This window comes from Ascaphus truei, chromosome 2 (assembly GCF_040206685.1).
Source record: "Ascaphus truei isolate aAscTru1 chromosome 2, aAscTru1.hap1, whole genome shotgun sequence".
NCBI classification, from domain to species: domain Eukaryota; kingdom Metazoa; phylum Chordata; class Amphibia; order Anura; family Ascaphidae; genus Ascaphus; species Ascaphus truei.
This window is the reverse complement of record NC_134484.1, coordinates 233,977,611-233,991,369: the sequence shown is the minus strand read 5'-3', so window position 1 is coordinate 233,991,369 and position 13,759 is coordinate 233,977,611. Positions and strand designations below refer to the sequence as shown.

The 13,759-nt window shown below is 37.8% G+C and overlaps 1 protein-coding gene across 10 annotated transcripts in view; it reads right to left on the bottom strand.

Moving 5' to 3' along the window:
• The window catches only part of LOC142487165 (poly(rC)-binding protein 3-like), an 895,499-nt gene that overhangs the window by 232,758 nt on the left and 648,982 nt on the right, over positions 1–13,759 (bottom strand). The window contains exon 1 of one of the 10 annotated variants that reach the window (XM_075585961.1): positions 8,127–8,459. The exons of 2 other annotated variants lie outside the window; for them this stretch is intronic. The gene's annotated coding sequence lies outside the window, so the exon portion shown is untranslated. Of the gene's footprint in view, positions 1–8,126; positions 8,460–13,759 lie in introns of those variants that run through there. 7 more of the 10 variants (XM_075585958.1, XM_075585955.1, XM_075585959.1 and 4 more) reach the window with 7 other exon arrangements.

The following is a 13,759-nucleotide window of genomic DNA, read 5'->3' as shown; positions in this document are numbered from 1 at the left end:
AAGGCCACTAGCCGACAAGGTAGTTGCCCTGAAAGAAGTTCCGACCCCCCAAACAAAAATGCAGCTACGCTCTCCATTGAGTTTAGCAGGGTACTATCGGCGGTTCATCCCCAACTACTCGGAAGTTGCAGCCCCATTAACGGCCCTCACAAAAAAGTGTGCCCCATCACAAGTGGTATGGTCAAGGGAGTGTCAGAGAGCCTTTGAGGACATAAAAAGGTGTCTATCAGAGGGTCCCGTCCTTAGAAGCCCAGACTTCAACAGGCCTTTTGTAGTGCAAACCGATGCATCAGAGATAGGGCTAGGGGCAGTGTTGTCACAACAGTTTGAGGGAGTGGAATATCCGATCCTTTTTCTAAGTAGGAAATTGTTCCCGAGGGAAAAAAACTACTCAGTGATTGAGAAGGAGTGCCTCGCAGTAACGTGGGCAATCAAGGCTTTGAGGCATTACCTGGCAGGAGTCCATTTTACTCTGGTGACGGACCATGCTCCATTGAAGTGGTTAAATAGTATGAAGGACTCCAATGCTAGATTGACCAGGTGGTATATGGCCCTCCAACCCTTCTCATTTGGGATTCAGCACAGGCCTGGAAAAGAAAATGCAAATGCTGACTTCTTTTCTAGAGAATGGGTGGAGGATCGGGCTTCAGCCGTGCGTGGCCCCAGCCACACACTAACAGGGGAGGAAAGTCACAGGGTGAATGAACGTCACCAGCCATACACCTGGCAAACCTATGTTTAGGCTTGCAGTGCAGCAGTGACGAGGTTAAGTTTCAGTTGAGAAGAGCTGCTTAATTAGTCTGACCCCACCTGCATAATGAAGGTGTTTTAAAACCCCCAAGCTGTACACACATGCAGGCTAGCTGGTCAGGAGACAGGACTGAAATACTGAAGAGATTACTGCTATAAGGTCTGTTTTCAAAGTACATGTGTGATGAACTGTCTGTGTCCTGCATGCTGAAGATAAGCTGCCTTGTTTTCTATGCTGAAGAGAAGCTATTTTGTTTTTGTGTGTTGAAGAGAAGCTATTTTGTTTTTGTATGCTGAAGAGAAGCTATTTTGTTTTTGTGTGCTGTATGTTTTTAAGGCTCAATAAATAAGCCTTATCAAGAGAACCCGCATGTGTGGTTGCATGTACCCTGCAACAGACATCTATATTATGTTGTGATATAATGAATATCTGTTTGCTACCTACAAATTGCAGCACAGTTTGGTCTACTTTAGTTTTTTAAACAAGCACCCATTGGCATCCTAATACATATTTGAGACCAGTTATACATATTGAGGAAATCAGTATTAGGAGAATCAATTTGCATTGAAAGTGTGGTGTTAGTTACCAGGTATGATATTGTCAAATATGTATAACCTCAGATTTCTGACAGATGTGCCATGCCGATTTTGAGAGAATTAAATAGAAAGGAAATACAAAATATATTAATATATTTTTTTATAGATTTTGAAACTAAACTAAAGCTGCTTAGGCTGAAAATAGAGTAATCTACTTAAATATTGATGCACAGACACAATGGGCCTCCTGTTAGGAAAGATTTAAGCATCTTGATGAAAATAAAAATCACTTCTTACAACGTGTGCTTTTACATGGCCTATTTTCCAAAGTACTATGTCTGTGTACATACAGTATGAGATCACTTACAGATATAGCAGTCAACAATCATGTACTACCAACATGCTAAAATGTATCATCAAATTGTCACAAGATTTTGTTTTTTTAAAGTTTTGTTAAAATAGTATTTTCTTATGGAAAGCGATAATATACAGATAATATATATATATATTTTTTTTAGGTTGTGGTGGGTGACATATATTGACATATATATATATATATGCAAGTAACCGCTCCAAGCGCCGCCCGCTCAGCGAGCTCAGGGCCGGCGGGGCCTAAGGAATGCAGTAAAATAATAAAATAAAGCTTAATATATATGGGCCTGTGTGTATATAACTCACAATAGTGGTTCTTTGTGAAACTGTATCTTTAGAAAACAATTGAAGAACGTGCTTTATAGCACTGCTAATTTTCATAAAAAAATTATATTACCGTATTATAACACATTATTTTATTTTCTCTATGCAAGTGCAATAACAATCTAGAGTTTGGGTCAATTTGCTAATGTTTATGTGATTTTATGTACTTAATAATCACTCTGATTTTGAGCAAACTTGGCAAATAAATAATCCCATTGCACAATTTCTAAGGGTCTGAAAATAGGTATGTTACAGATGTAGCCAGACTCATTGTCCCTGGAGCCGCGTAAAGAAAAGCAACACAAGCAGCTCCGGGGACTGTAAAAACCATGGCTGCATCTGGGGACGTGGGTGTGGGCTGTTCTTCCGAATGGGTCCCCCATGGAGAGGTTTCCATCTGCAGGGGATGCCGGGGTCAGGATATATAAGTATAGATGTACACATGCAACCCTCATTGTTCAACTCTTTGATCCTAGGTAATAACTATAATTTAGATATAATTATTAATATATCATCAGAAATTTTGGATGCCAGAGTCCTTTTTTTATCATCCCCTTTCCTATTGCATTATACAAACGCACACATGCATGAATACACACACACACACACACACACACACACACACACACACACACACACACACACACACACACACACACACACACACACACACACACACACACACACACACACACACACACACACACAACCCTTTTCCTTCATTAACTAAATGCACTGAATAAACCTTTGCATCTAGGTTAAATCCTATCGGCCATGGATTTCCTGCTTAATGCTAAAACCTAAGCGACCTATTTTTCTACAGTAGATACTTTGACGAAAATTGAGAGCCACTGGGAAAAAAAAAAACCTATGAACAGTGCTCACAGAAGGCTATTTTTATAAGTGGTTCTTACAGCAAAAGATAAAAAATCGGCTGAGTATCTAAAATACTTTGGACGATATAGTAGCAGAGGAATATGGGTGTAAATCTTTTAACACCACCAGTGTTAGATTGAAATCTATTATTCAGCATTTCCTACTCAAGTAATAATAAGGACCCCATTACCTAAACCACTTCAATGATCCAGGAACACATTGCGTTGTAATGTGTTGCTAGCTTCCATAAGTACAGAGGGCGACTAAAAGTATCTTCTCAAGACCACTCACATTTTTACCATGCGGTGCCTTCCCTCTTTTCCTGCGTCAGAAGACATATTAGAGTCTGTTCAAGGGAATGGGCCACAAGGAGGATGACCAGATTTTCCAAAGTAAAAACCGGAACACATTAAAATAATTATTTATAAAAAAAAGGACATCACTTAAAAATAAATATCATAATGGCAATAATAATAATAATGTCCCCATGTATGCCACATTATTGATTTAGTTCAGTTTCCTAACATAACGCAAACTCTTGAGTGTAGCAAAATGACAGTTTGGTTTTTATTAATAAATCGTTTCATTCGAGTTTACCAATATATTTTAAATATTTACTCTTTGACATGACTCTTTTTCTATTTTTACAGCTTTTAACAGTTTTTATTGAGTCCAAACAGTGAAAAGCTAAAATCCGGGACATTTCAAAGATTTTGAGGAAATTGTCAGGATAACGGGATGCTTAATGAAAATCTGGGGCTGTCCAAGATGTATGGTCTAAACCAACATGTATGGTCACCCTACTCATAAGGTGATTTCTGAAACCAAAACAGTATTGCAACTAAATATGGCTCCGTGTGCATGTTGCTAATTCATATTCTAAAAATGCTTCCTGTTTCTTTCTTCTTTTCACAACCAAACTATATCATTGACATATTTTGCATGTGTTGGATATAATCTTGGCATCTGATTGTCTCTCAATCACAGGCATGTAAATTGAATAGTTTGAGAGCTATACTTAAGTCTCCTGTAACCAAAATTACGCTACACAGTATGTCAATTGAGACACATACTGTATTTCTTTTAGCAACATTTGTTTATTGTTTCGTGTTTATGGGGTAACTTTTCCAAAGCATTGCTCTCACTCTCTCATTCACAGCAGATATCAGGTTTGCCCACATATCACCAGGGCTTAATAAAAATGTAATCATTACATATTGTTTCACTTAGTCAATGGGAGTTTTTGTTTTTTTTCCTTTAAACTTAACTTATTTGCAAAAAAATGTTGTCCAATAACTCTTAGTCCACAGTTCTGATTTGTTGAAGCAACAAAACGTCCGCCAATGGGCTCAGAATCTTAGTACAAATTGATTATTTATATATATACATATACATATATATATATATATATATATATATATATACATATATATATATACATATATATATATATATATATATATATATATATATATATATATATATATATACAATTTATCTTAAATAAAGTTTGCAAATGGAGTAATGTACTTGTGTCCCTGTGTAAAATATAAAAGGATACAATACAATACATAGGGGGGTTATGCACTAAGCAGTGATAAGTGCTTTTAAGTGAGATAAAAAGCCATTATAGCGCGATACTGCCTGCTGTGAGATTCACAAAGCAGTGATAAGTCTTTTAAGCGAGATAAATGCCTTTATAGCGCGATACTGCGTTCTGTGAGATTCACAAAACAGTGATAAGTGCTTTTAAGTAGCCATTATAGCAGGTTACTGCACTGTTATCACTGCTTTGTGAATCTCACAGCAGACAGTATCACGCTATAAAGGCAGTTATCTCACTTAAAAGCACTTATCACTGCTTTGTGCATAGCACCCAGAAAACCCACTTATCACTGCTTAGTGCATAACCCCCATAATATGATACCTCTGAAAAATATTTATTGAAATATTTCTTGAACAGGAACATAATATATCAAAACAATTGATTATTGTATAACATATATTACACTGCATAATACAGGATACAAGTTAAAGAGGCAATCCAAGCAGGCAATTTTTTTTGCAAATGTAAAAAAATGTTTACCATAGGATCGAAGCAGGTGGTCTCCGGAGCTGAAACCCATTGATTTCAGCCCAGGGGACTCCTGCCTCCGGAGATGCAGACCCCTGTAGGGGGTGCCAGTAACCGCTCAGCTAGCAGGGATCACGTAATGGTGGAGTTTCAACGCTCCCAAGCCCAGCAGGCCTGTAGGAAACTGTGACATCCTCCGGTATGGCTTCCAATTGGACCACGTGACGCGGGACCTTAAAAAGGCAGAGAGATGCTGGCACCGCCTTTGGAGGTCTGTATCTCTGGAAGCAGGGGTCCAGCTCCGGAGACCCCCTGCTTCAATCTTATGTTAAAAAAAATAATAATTCACAAAACAATCACCTGCTTAGATTGCTCCTTTAACAAAATGCTAGATTGTCAGCTGTCACAAGCAGGGACCTCAATACCGTTTGTATCTGTTCGGCTTGTTTTTCCTTATTTGGTATATAACTCTGTACCCCAATTGTACCACACTGCGGAATATGTTGGGGCTTTACAAATAAACAATAATAATAATAATAATAATAATAAATGCTAGCCTAGGCTCTAAATAACGGTTTCTAATAAAAGCCACCTGTTATGATGACCTGTTCCTATGTACAACGACCAATGTCCTATGTATTTCTAAAAACAAGATGTTGTAACCATTTCCATTGCATATATATGTATGCATTTGTATGTGTGTGGCCACGGGTGCAACCATAATTACTAATGCCTTTTTAATATTCCAGAAAATAATACTAAGCACATACAGTATAAAGAATAATTAGTAATGGACACATTTTAAACAGACCTAGTATACATTAACATTTACAGACATCAGTCTGTAAATATGCATGTACAAGTGCATGTACAGTATCATTAATGAAACATGGACACAAGCAGCAGAAAATAAATGTCTTACACAATATATGTAATACTACAATCCAAATAAATAAATGTTATGGTTTAAAAGGCGAAAAGATACCATCGATTTTACAATTATTATTCGAAATATAATTCTATAACTATACAGTATGTGTACTAAATATAACACAACATATTTGACATCTCTGTTATCACAAAAGTAATTACACAGTGTCAGAGACCAGCACCATTAAACTATGTCAGTGCCAGTCACTGCAACAAATGTTAGGGCAATGTCCCAATGGAACGGGACATAATAAAATATACAGCTTTCTATTCATGCAACTTTTGGGAACACACAAAATGTTCATTGTCTACGTGGAACTATGAAAATACAAGAACGTCTTTCATTGCTTTTGAAAGAGCAAACATTCTGAACCATTAGTGGCTCCTCCAGCTGACAACAATGTCATTCTTATTTGCAAAACAAAATGGGCAAATGTCCATCTCTCAATCAGTACTGTTCCCTTTTCTGAACCTATTCACAACGTGTGACACAAGAATATATTCGTCCCTAAGTATTTTTTGTATAATCTCAACAGGATGTCTGTTAGTCTTTTTATTTTACATAGTTTTATATGCATTTTTGGGAAAGGGTGGTATAGAAAGGCCTGTAGGAGACATAAATGTCATTGCTAGTCATCCATAAAAATATAAAGTGACTAACAAGCCATGATGCCTGTGGCACTGGAGTATTTCAGGAATCCATTTGAAATTGTCCTCACACAATGACCTTTGTACCAGGCAACTCCTCGGGTTAAAAGCCCAGCACCAGTGCTAACCGTGAAGCAGCCAGTGTAGTGACCTTTGTTACACAACATCTCTAATTAATCGTGATTGTCTTTATCTTGTGTGAATCTGCATCACACCGTCAAATAATCAAACGCTCCCATTTCTGCAGCAAAATTTATGCTTGCTGAGACATGGAAATCATTTCTTACTGAGCTTTTCCTGATACGCATTTTAATTCACACAAGTGCCAAGTTTATGAAATATTCATTTAACACCCAAGGGAGACTTATTACGACAACTTTGAATGAAACAAATAACAGAACAGCGAGTTTGAATCACATTTTAAACGCACATCTTTCCACCCCCACTTGCATGTTTCACTTTGTATGCTGGTTTTTTTTGCCTGCTCTATATTGCACAGGTAGCATACAATCTTTACTTGTGATCTTATCAGTGTGTTAAGTTTGATGCTATCTCCATGACTAGGGTGCTGAAGTTTGAGTAGGAGAATCTGCTTCTTCACACGTTCACCTGTGTGTCACGTTGGGAAGTTGTGTTACCTAACTAGATTTCCACTTGTACAAATTAGACTGTAAGGTTTTTGGATAGATATTTATTGTTGACCTGCTGTTACCCTGTAAGTACAGCACACTACAAATGTGAGGTGGTGTTTAACATAGATATCATTAATAGTACACAATCTCTACATGGGTAATGTATTATATAGTGATATAAGACTCAACATACACTGATTATGTTATTCAAAAACACAATTGGTTTACTGGAAAACTATACGTTTAACATGACTTTTAGAACAAAGTTTATCACTATTTTTATTTTTTGATGGCATCAATCGAGTGATATATTTTATTACATGTTTAGTATAAGTATGTTCATTAAAAAAAAAACCTGCAGCATCAAAACACTTTAACTCTTCCACTGCCAGAGAGGCCTGCATTCAAACAAGAGCATTTTCTCAGACAGCAAGTTCTACACCTTAGTTTCACAAAGGAATAAAGACACAGGTACAAAGTATGCTTTTTTTTACTAAGATGCTTTGAAATGTACTAATTACACATACTGATCGCTTATAGTATCATTGTACACATGGTATTAGCTCAGAAGCTACATTTCTATTCTAATAACTGATCACTCCTCACATCAACAAAACTGATCCAGTGCAGATTCTCTACAATGGGATGTTCACTGATTGCTGGTAGGCATACCTACTGATAAATACTCTCTATTAACCTCTTCGCTGCTAGTGGGGCCCTCGACATGTAGTAGTAAGGGAGTTATTTGTATTATTTGACTTTGTGCCAATCGTGTCTGCAACCCTTACGTACAAGCATAAAGACAGTATAAACTAGAAGTGACTAGATACATGAAAACAAAAGCACACATTATTAAAACAAACCTTAGCTGAAGAGTTTACACTCTTACAGATGCCATGGCTCAAGATACTACAATGTGGTGAAGACTCCCCACACAGAAAGCTTGGTGGACACATTTGAAGAAGAGAGCTGTGGTCACTAACCTGCACCTCCGCAGAAAAGCGCAGCCAGAGTTCCTGCACAGTGTTCTTCCTTCTGAACAGTCACAGTGACTGTGGTCCCTCTCTGTGTCTCCTGATTCCAACTGAGGACAGATGGCCAGGAGCCCTGAGCCTTGCTGGAATGAGGCAAAGCTTTGCTTCTTTTTTTTTCTCCTCTTGCTTAGCCCCTGGCAGATAAGCCTGAGTCAGGCACAGTGAGCTCACTACACCCCCTCCACCAATCATTTCAATTAGTGCTGCATGAGAGGAGCTTCTGCCCAAAATCTGCTTAGGAAAGGTCCAGAGGGCAGGGCAATCTTCTTTGCTCAACAATGACCAGAAGCTGCTATAAATATAATGAACAAAGGCTCTGTCAGGGCTGAGAATGTGATGTCCTAATCCGATAAAAACACTATACCCAACACTTTAACAGCACACATCCTGTGTACAGTTTGTGTTTTATCTCGTAATCTGACGGAGTAATATACAAAACATACATAGAAGAGTCACACACAAGGGAATATATGTCAGATGTTATCCTTTAAGCTGTTACTGGTCATATGATAGGACTGTGTGTAGTTGGCACAAGTTTAAGTCCACTCCTTTTTACTCTGTATGCTATACAGAACAGTGCAATTACCAAAGTGCGTGCATTTACTGTAACTGTCTCTCTGTGTTCTTCAGAATGATCTTTAGCATCTAAGCACTTCAAGGCAGCGTTTCTCTCCTCAAGAAGGTCGCTCCTATATATAAAAAGGATGTGAGCTCTGAATAGAATCAAGGATCCCTTAAATTTCTATCATAGATTTGTAAGTGTAAAGCACACTACACGTTCATGTTATATAATAAAAAATAATATAATACAATTTAATAGGTTATATTCCAATTCTAGTCACACAAAGTAAAACAAAAATATAAAAAAGTAAGTGTAAGCATTTTACATATTGTTTTAACATGTGAATACTTCCATAATAATCAAATGTTCTGGAGGTTTTTTTTAAACTATATTTTTGTAATCTCTTGTGTGATGATAACATGGTTTTTGGACCCTAGGATGCTCATGTAAATAGTTTGATTTCCTGTTGTACATTGTTTCAAAGTAATCATGATTCCAGCCAAACAGTCAAAATGGAAGCATAATAAATAACTAATTTGCATAAACTGTACAGAACCCAGAAAAACATGACTATATTTTACAGTACACAAATGCACGTATATGTATAATGTTATAGCCCCCACAACATACAAAGTTCTTTACAAATGTATAAGTCGAATGTTACGTTTAAGTTTGATTGAATATTTCTAAGGAATTATAAATGAGACATAGCTTCTTTTTTTTTTTTCTCTTAATGTTGTGTGGTATTTTTCTAAAGTAAAAGAAAAGTATAACATTGTATTCTTACATCTGGTGAAATTAGCAGTCAGGTTAATTGATTTTTATTTATTTATAAAAATGTTTTACCAGGAAGTAATACATTGAGAGTTACTGCTCGTTTTCAAGTATGTCCAGAGTTCTGATAACAATACATGGTTAGATTAAATGAACAGGGTTATACATTATATTTACAGACATTTCATGAACAGTTAAAGATAATACAGTATATGTTATAGGCGTATAATCAAAGAGGCACCGAAAGATCAGAAACTATTCCACAGCGAGGACAGTGCACTTGCAATGTTTTAAAAGCATCTGATAATCTGTTTGGCCGTTGTGATGACAGCTGCCTGCTTGGTGCTGCATATTGTTTGTGTTTTGGGGGTGGAGATAAAGGAGTGGTTTCCATTTCAAATGCATTCTGCAGCCTGCAAAAGCTGTGCTTAGAAGACAATACATCCAGGGCTGCTGGGGGGATGTCACAAAACAATGCGTGAAGTCAACAGAAGGCACGACAGCAGGTCCAACTATCTACTACACACAATTGCACCGTAATTATGGGCTTTCTATATGTTGCAAAGGCCAGAGGTACACATGGCTGAAATAGATTGTATGAATGGTAACACCGCCACCCCTTGCATGTCAGACACTAAGTTATAAATAGACATAGATTCACTGGCAACATTTGCATTAAAGTAACATTATTGTTATCGGTCCTAACACTGAAAATGAATAAAGGACAACTAAGGTTCAATAACTCACACAAAAAAAAAGGTCACTCAATGCCCTGTCTCTGAACCCTCATTCTTAATGGTGAAGCTGTATTATAAAAGTAGTATTGCGCTACCTGAATCAAGCATGTCATTATTATGTGCAGCCGAGGCATACTTCTTCGGATCCACCTTTTAAATGTACATGTTAGACAAAAATAATAATAATAATAATAATAATAATATGTCTATTCTCTGAGGAAGCTTAAAAAAAATGTACGTTTGGAAATAATAAATAAGAACCATCATACTGTGATCACTACTTACTGCTTACTCAACATGGTCACTTTATAATATTATTTGCAATGTTGTTAGTGAAATAGAAGTGTGAGTCACTGAACCGTAATTAACCCCTATTGCAAATTCTAATTGAAACCTATAACTCAGACCCATTCTGCTTTATCTCTACCTTGCATATAACATTCCCAATTTATTTCCATGGCCTCATTCATGATTATGGGATTTCATAACGATCCGAGACATTAATAAAGGCGCATTTACCTAAAGGTTAATGTAAACAATACTACAGTGCTGATTTAGAAAAACAAACCAAATGGCTATACTAATACAAATAAGAAACCACAGGCACATATATCAAATTCATGTTTTTGGTTTATTTCAACATGATCAATATTTTAGGTCAAAGCTCAGATCAATCATCTTGGGTCAGATGGAAGGATTTATTTTTCATGTTTAACAAACCTAAATAATTTATGATAGTTTTGTGTTGAAAGACAGAGGAGTGTGATTTACTGTCTACAATATCTCAGTTATTGTATTAGTCGACTCCATTATGCTTTTCACTGAACATTTATCATTATTTGGTGGCCTCAACGTTTCTCATTACGGCGACTCATCTTCTTTGTTTCTTTGATCATATCTTTGAGATAATAATACATGTATAATAAACAGAACTTGTGGGGTTATTTACTGAGGTCGCACGGCTGCACAACCGGGGAAATAAATTGCACCAAATGTATCAAAGAAAAGGAATCCCACTGAAAGAAATTGGAGTTTTTCCTTAAATAAACCTAGTGCAATTCTTTTATACTGGTTTCATCCTAGTTTGTAGCTGGGCGACTTTAGTAAATAGCGCCTTACCATAAATCACAGTACCTTGTATAACATTTTGTAGGATACAGGCAATTTGCTTCAGTGAGTGATGTAAGTAAAGGTTACATGGAGCAATAAAAGGAGTCAGTAGGAGAGTTATTTGATGAATACATCTGCATTGTATCAATTGGTACATTTTGTTGCATCACAAGTAGGAGCCTACAGATATAGCAGATGTTATTACCCCGTTAAAGCGAAATAACTATATCAGACACTTTCTCAGCTTATATTGTAGTGCCCTGCCAGTTCTATCTAAGCACCTGAAGCGTGTTTTTAGGAGGCCAAAAGTCCGCTCAATGACCGATCGTGTCGCTATGTGGGCTACATTATAGCGGTCCCCGGCTTCAGATAGCGGGTTAGGCACCGGTGTCAGAAGCCAAGGCCAAATTCTGTATCCTGAGTCACCTATAATCCAACGTGCAGAAACAGTACACAATGTGTAAACATTATTTCAGGCCACATGTAGCAAAAAACAATTGTACTTTGTTAACACTTAATAATATGTACTCACCCACCAGCCAACCAGCTCCAAAATAGCCTTGTTCAAAAGTATGGAAAACTGATGAGTTTCTCAGGACAGAGGAATCGTGACTGGAACCAGGGAATTTGGCTACCACATGCATAATCTTCAACGTGGCATCGCATACCACCTGTACATTCAGGGAATGGTAGTGCTTACGGTTGCGGTAAGCATGCTCACTCTGACTAGGCGGGATCAAGGCAACATGGGTGCAATCGATTGCACCCATCACACATGGTATCCCGGCTATGGTATAAAAGCCATTTCTCACTTCCAGCCACTCTGTCTGCTCTGTAGGAAAATGAATATAATTCCTAGCGCGTCTATTGAGTGCACAGAGAAACTGGGTAAAGGCCCGCGAGAATGCCGATTGCGAGACTCCGCCCACTATGCCCACAGTTGTCTGAAATGACGCGGAAGCAAGATAATGTAATGAGCACAGCATTTTAACAAGCCCAGGGACTGCATGACCTCTGGCTGTTACACTCTCTAAATCTCTGCGTATTTCTTGATAAAGAGATAAGATTGCTGCTGAACTCAATCGATAACGACTGATGATCTCCTCCTCAGTCATCCCATCTAAAATGGTACGCTCCCTGTACACACATGGACGAGGCACCACTTCTCTCGTCTGTCTTTTCCCGTCTCCTTGTCCTCTCCCTCTCCCTCTCCACTCCGCTCCCCTGTCCCTGTCCCTGTCCCCTCCTGGCACTCGGACATCCTGCCCCTCTGCTATCCTCTCCTCCAATAGAATTCTGCGCCTTCTCATGAACAATCGTATCATCTTCTGGTCTGTAGCTGTCAAGGTGCAGCTAATTGGCCTCGTTTAAATACTTATGTGATGATGTCACGTGACTTAATTACGTGCAAGCTGTCAAATAAACATATAGCACTTATAATAATAATACTTGTGAACTCGCAAAGTGTATACATTACAAATAATACGGATTCATTGTGTGTGTTCATCAGGCAATGTTCAAATTTGACTATGATGTGACGTTAAGCTTTATAATACTACTTTTCCCTAAGTCCTTATGTAATGTTAAATGTCAACATTACGAATAACAGCTATATCTTAGTTGGATCATGCGTTAAACATTACAAACATTATATAATGTTTAACAACATGAATAAACGCATGATCGGTGCTATGTGTCAAATGCTTGACAACATGAATTCTAAACAATGACACTTCAGTAACATGTTGCTGAGGATGTGAACTGTTCCTTTAAGAGTTTACTATAGCCCTTTCCCTTTACACAGCATAACAGAAACAGTCATGTGAGACGCAAAACATTATAACATTGACAAGTAAGATTTCTGCCAATAATGAACGTAAGCGGGGACACGATGAAGTGAATAACATCGACACTGTAATGACAAGTACAGTTTTAATTGGAGCAATACCACGTTAGAAATCCTATAAAGTTATAAATGTCCGCTCCATTGGCTCCCTAGATGTTGAGATGAGTTATTTTTTCTAAGTGCCGTCCCGCCAACCTTGCCGATCCTTCTCCCCACCAAGCCGCCAACTTTGAGTTGGCGGGACAAATTGCCGAAAAAATGTCTTTTCGAGATTGCCGATCAGCACCGATAACCACCGATAACATAATCGGGGCTACTAGAATACAGCCGATTTAAAAAAGTGCTGAAAGGTGCCGAAAAGTGGCTTATCGGCTGCCGATAATTTTTTATCGGGACAAAAAATGCCGATTTGGCCAAATTATCGGCGCTTACTGAATACCAAAGGCATTTTTTGGTGACAAAAAACTTTTGGGCGCTTTGTGCATAGAGCCCTTAATGAGTTAACTGTGTGCTACCTCCCCATCATGTGATGTATGAGGACTGTGCACTCCTT